Genomic DNA, 6,417 nt, shown 5'->3' with positions numbered 1-6,417 from the left:
TCAGACGGGCTTCGTGACTGCCTATCTTCGCGGTGACCATCAATTCGCGCTTTTCTTTTCCTCTTTCTCCGTTGACTGACAGAATGTCAAAATCGTCGGTGTCCGTGCGAGAACCTGTTGTTTGGTTGATCACGTTGTCCACGGACTTTTTTGCGCTATTGCAGACTTTAGCGAAGTGGTTCTTTTGGCCGCATTTCCTGCATGCCTTACCAAATGCTCGGCACAAGCGGGGCTCGTGAACATAGCTGCAATACTTGCATTTATTTCTGCTAGCTACGCGATCAACGGTTTCTTCCACGTGCTCGAATGTCTTGTCTTGGCGCACGGAGATTTCTGCGGATTTTCTGAAATCTTCAGCCTTACTCAGGGTGAGGTCTTTTTCACGCAGGAATCTTTTTCGCAGTTTCTTGCTGGCGGTGCCGTAAACGATCTGGTCGCGCAGCACCGATTCCGACAAGTCCCCGAAGTTGCAAGTCCTTGCCTTGAGCTGCAGGTCACGGAAGAAGAGCTCGAAGGCTTCCCCAGGCTCCTGCACTCTGGTCCTGAATACGTATCGCTCGTAGGTGTCGTTTACCCTCGGGAGACAGCAGTCCTCGAATTGCTGCACTAGCACATCGTAGTCTTCTTTTTCGTCGGCTGTCAACTGGAACGTATTGAACACGTCAATCGCTTCCTGCCCGGCTACATGGAGGAAAATCGTAGCCTTCTGCTGCTTCGTTCTCGGTTCCTTAGTCGCTGTGGCTATGAACTACAGTTCCATTCGTTGCTTGAAGCGTTTCCAGTTCTCGGCCGTATCTTCCGATAGCCGGAGTCCTTCTGGTGGCTCCAGCTCAGCCATTCCAAATCTCGCGTTTCGCTCACCTCAAAGTGAAAGATTGTCGAGCCACTTCTGACACCATGTAACGGTGGGAGATTAGCACGACGAGGAGACAAGCATGATTGCTGACACCCCTCGACGCCCGAGCCCTAGGCCGACGTTCCATTTATTGGCGCGTGCTGCCTGGTGCCTGCGCGCCTGCAGACGATGATGTTGCTAGCCTATTGCCGATACACCCCTAATAATGATTTTTGACTTTTTATTGAAAACGTGTTGACTTCTTGTTGACTGTGATTACTTTCTTTTAACGTTGACTTTCTGTTTACATGGTCAACAGAAAGTTTGTTGACTTTGTGTTGAAACTTTTCTGATGATTTTCGTCAGCCTGAGTCAAAAGAAATGCTGTTGACTTTCTATTGACTTAATGTTTATTTTTTTCTGCTGACTTTCTGTTGACATGGTTTACAGAAGGTTTGTTGACTTTGTGTTGCAGATTTTCTGATGATTTTCTTTAGCTTGAGTCAAAGGAAAAGCTGTTGAATTTGTATTGACTTTATGTTGATTTTTTTTTCTGCTGACTTTCTGTTGACAGTGTCATCAGAATGACTGCAGACGTTCTGTTGACTTCGTGTTGAAAATTCTCAGTTGGCTCTCTATAGCCAGTGTCAATAGAAAAGCTACAAACATTCTGTTGATTTTTTATTGAACATTGAACACCTCGACTAGATGTCAAAAGTGGCTAAGTTTTTCAATAGTCTCTGACAAGGTGAGAACGGGAAGCAGCTTCAGTTGTCCCGCCTCCAGCGCGAGCCGCCTACTACCCTCGACAACGCTTCGGCGTTCGTGCACGTCGAGCGCGCGGGTGCAGCGAAAGCACGACGGAAGGCGTATGTTGGAGGCCAGACATTCGAGAACCATGCCTTGCCGCTCTGACTTTGTAACTGACTATAGTAACTTGAATGACCATATTAAATAGTCAACTAGTAAAAATAACTAAATAACTATTTGAAAGTGGAGAAACTGCCTTGACTCGCTTCGTCCTGAGCCGTGCTATGCAGAGAAGCGATAATATTTATTCTAGGAGCCGTATTTGTGGTTGTTGTTTTAGCGACTGCCCCGAATTATTATTAGATGTATCAAAACAACTTTCTAGTACCAGATACTGTCCACCACCTTCAAACCACTATTTTTCCTTTGACCGACTCGCAAGGAGAACATCAAATACTTGGAACCTTGATAAGTGTTGAAGTGGTCACCGGCCAAATAAATTCCTTCAATATGTAGTCTATATAAGGCTCTGGAGCAGTCAATGTTTATCCCTGCATTGTAATGTTCTGGCAAATTCGAGAATCCCGGTGCTTGTTCGAGGTGCGAATGTTCTACGCGTCGAACTTTCTGCGCCAATTATTCCAGAAGCTCAGGCGTGTACATAAGGGGCTTCGAGTAGCGAGCCAGGGTCAGTTTCGCCCCAGCGTTCGACTTTGCTGCTACGCCGACTTCGACGCCCGCGACGCTCTGCTGTTATCTTCTGTTTCCTTTTTTTTGTTTGTTTGTTGTTTCCACCCGTGACAATATAGCACGAACGACAATTGTCAAAAACCAGTCGTCCTTCCTGCTCCTTCGGCAATTTATTTCTTTAAAACTAAGCACGCCAGAACATTGAAATAAAGCGCATTGTAAAATTCCAGAAAAAAAAAATTACGAATGTACTGAGCTCAACACTTGAATTCAAAAGAAACCGTCCGAAGTTTGACGAACTTCGACCTTTTACTCTAAAAGTTCGAAGTTCGTCGAACCCATGACTTTTCAGGAAATCGGAAGTTCGAATTTTCGATTTCTTTAGATCATTAAGTTCGAAAGCTCGAAAATTATCGATTTCTTTAGCGTCGGGAGTTCGAAAGTTCAGAAAGCTTCCAACTTTTAGTGCGAGAAATTCGAAAGCTCGAAAATCATTGAATAGTTCGGTCTATAAAGTTTGAAAGTTCGACAAGCATCGAATTTTGCAGCGTAATAAGTTCGAAAGTTGGAAAAAGATCGCATTTTTTAGAGCAATATGGTCCAAGGTTCGAAAAACATTGCATTTCTGAACGTGCAAAGTTCGAAATATTGAAAAGCGTCGAACTTCTTAGTTTAAGAAGTTCGAAAATTTGACTTCTTACAAATTTTACGATATAGAAAGGTCGAAAATTCGAATCTTTCGAACCGTTTGATTCGATCATCGAAACTTCGGTTCAAAAGAAGTTCGGTGTATCCCTAAACAGAAGGAAAGCCACAAGAAAGAGAGGAAGTTGAAGATACTTTTAAAGAAAGCAATTTTTTCTTGAGGCACTAGACCAGTGGTACCAAAGCCATGTAAACGTCGAGGGCCGGCGTAAAACGGAAAGGGGAAGGGGCCGGGGGGGGGGGGGGGGGGGCGTAAAACGTTTTAAAGGGAATAAACCTCATGCTCCATGCATTTTATAAACTGACATTTTTGGCAGTGACATCATTAGATTTGTTTTTTTTATTTGACTGCTTTGGACCCTGACCTGATGTGATGACAAGTATTAAAATGACACCACCCGTCAACGTGTTTGCCTTTTTAATAGAGTTAGTGAGCAACTATACTGTCGTTCCAGTTCCTCTATTCAATCAGGAATTAACCAAACTCAACGCGTCTCTGAAACAAAAAAGAGAAGTTAATATGACTTTTCTTGCTATTCTGATGATTTTTTTTTTCAACGCGAGGATCCCGAGCATGTAGCGTTATCTTTGAGTTGTCCTTCTGTCTTTAACGAAGAACTCGCGCTTGCATCCTAGTAGCGGAATTGTTGTACATTACAAAAAGCTGTGAAGCAAGTAATACAGCGGAAACATGGAAAATGAACACAGGTAAGTATAAACTAAGGAAATACGTTAAAAGAGCAGAGCTACCTTTTGAGCGAAAATGCCCCGGCGAGATGAGATCAGCCTGGCCCATTCCATTTTGGCGTTCGAGATTTCGCCAACGGAGATTCGTATCGGTACCAAAAAAAAAAAAACAGCAAACTTTTCGCTAACTGGAATATCGAACATGAAATCTAAATGGATTTATTGCTGAAAATATGGAAACATGAAATCTAGACAGCGGACAATTGTCTGCTGTCTAAATGCAGCGAGTTGTCTGCAAACTGGATTTCAGGTTGTCTGCAATACATTTAGTCAACTTTCCTGTTCTATAATCCAGTTAGCGAAAGAACAAAGCTATACGCACTCTGGAGTGCATTTCGGTCGAATTGGCTATACGCACTCCGCTAAACTCGTATAAAACGAATGGTCACAACGAGTGTTCTGAGCGATGGCAAAGCATAGGATCTAGGCGTGCCCCTTGAACAATACCGAGACACTACCGAGTATTGGAGGGGGGAAATAGAGCAATTGCGAACTAAAACTACAAACTAGGGAGGCCGAGAATTTTCAATGTTTGCACGTTCAACAATTTGTAACTTGTTCTTGGCGGCAAAAATTTGGTACCTACTTCAAGTGCTGTGGATGTCGCGAGTGAATGTTCAGAAGTTGCATAGGGTTTTTGACGTTTTTGTGTGGGGTTCGCGATGGGAGCGCACCAGTCGCACAAATTTATTTCGTTCGGTGCAAAGTGGTGGTTTGGGTCTGGTTCATCTGTTTCTTCGGCAGGTTGTTACTTGATTTATTTTTCTTAGATATCAGAAGACTGTTTTCCTACGGACTGTGTTGCAAGTCAGACTGAGTGATGCCTTACCCGAATTTATCATTACCACTAGAAACATGCAGTGTGGGAGAGTACGCGGGTTTTTGTACGAAGTGGCTAAGGCATTTGACTTTTTAAAAGTGCGTTTTTCTATGGAATATTTAAGCGTTGTCGCGGGGAAGCGTTTTTATAAACATTTGGTTGATACGGTGTTGCCGACACCATTGTACCGTTCCTTATATAGTGAAGGTCCAGGTAAGGATGTCCTTAAAAGACTTAAAAGAATGCTGGTACAGCCATCCGTAAAAACGTTTTTTTTTTCAACTGCACAGCGGAACGCTCCCAGTAAAGCCCTGGCTTCACGAGAAAGACATTTTCGTTCCCTGGTCTGTTGACTGCCTATTGTGCAGACAACCAGAAACTGTCGAACATATCTTCTTAGACTGTTGGGATGCTATTTTTTATGGGATATTCAACAACGTACTTTAAAAAAGGGTCTGCCATTAACTGCGTGCGGGATTCGCTTCCTTCCAATAGACAATGTGGGGGGACTCCCTTACGACATGTTGATGCTGTTGGGCCTCCACAGTCTATGGCGGAGTAGAATGGATAGACGAAATGCTGAAGTGAACCCTCGTCAAGCCAGGGACTATTTTATAGAAAGTGTCATTCATTTAAAAAAGATGTTTGGAATGCTCAGTGAACAACCTGAATATCTCCCTGTTCTGGAAAGGCTGGTTGTAATGAAAGAATTTTAAATCACGTACGCCTGCCGGGGACTGGCCGGCGTTATTCTTTTACCTGTCACGTTTGTAAATGTATGTCAATATGTGGCAATAAAACAAAAAAAAAAGATGGCAAAGCATACGGGTTGAGGTTTCCGCTTTGTGCGCAAGTGGACGCGGGTTCGATCCGCGGTAGGCCTACTTTTTTTTTCTCAAACATTTCGTTTTGTCGAGGCCTTGTCAATGTTTTTTTTTTTTTATGATGTTGTTGACGAAACTTCGCAGAACTAAATGGTATGGGTCTCCCTTTCCGAAGCTGCGATCGGGGACAGCGGGGCTTGGGTTGCCGGCTGGACGCCGCGAAGCGCCGTGTATTGGTTAAGTTTTGTAATTAGCAGCCTCATACTGTCGCCGCGAAGCGGCGTGAAAGCAGGCGGGGGGCTGTGTTAGCCAGCCCCCCAGTGATACACGCGCCGTTCGAAAAGAGTGGCCCGAGCGGCATGAGCTCTCGATTTAGTGCGTATAGCCATTCCGTCCGAAATGCGCTGCGGAGTGCGTATAGCTTTACTCTTAGCGAAAAGTTATACTGGGCTGCAGGTCAAGTGCCTGCGAGTCGCGGGCCGGATGCGGCCCGCGGGCCGCGTGTTTGCGACCTCTGCGCTTGACAGATCATTGGATCATGTAATAAGTACCTGTCTTCGCTGGAAAGACAATCCTACGTTGTAAACCTTACCAGTGACGTTTTCTCTAGGACGTTACAGTTCGCAGTTCTTTTTTTTAAAGGTTTATACATTGTGGTAAGTGAAGTAATGCCAGATTATCCTGATGAGATCCTTAAGTTTAATCTGATGATGAATATTGTGCTTTAGTCATACCTGAACATTAATTCCAAAATGTCATTTTACAATTTGTGGTATGAACTTCTATACCCCTTCATATTTGATAAGCAAACTGCAGCTGACAAGAGTTGATCTAGTGTTCATTCAATTTTTCTAATCATCAATGTTCTGGAGGAGGATGATAAAATATAAATAGCGTATACAGGTCTGATTTTAATTGGAATAGACAAAAAAATTGGTGAAAATTAGGCAAGTGCCGCGTTCACCATGTATCTATCTGTCTCGTCGGACATTAGACGAGGGAATAATTGTCATGATAAGTTGATCAACTAACTAATACCTGCTGAT

Source organism: Ixodes scapularis, unplaced genomic scaffold, assembly GCF_016920785.2.
Source record: "Ixodes scapularis isolate PalLabHiFi unplaced genomic scaffold, ASM1692078v2 ptg000810l_1__unscaffolded, whole genome shotgun sequence".
Taxonomy (NCBI): domain Eukaryota; kingdom Metazoa; phylum Arthropoda; class Arachnida; order Ixodida; family Ixodidae; genus Ixodes; species Ixodes scapularis.
Note: the sequence above shows the minus strand (reverse complement) of the source record.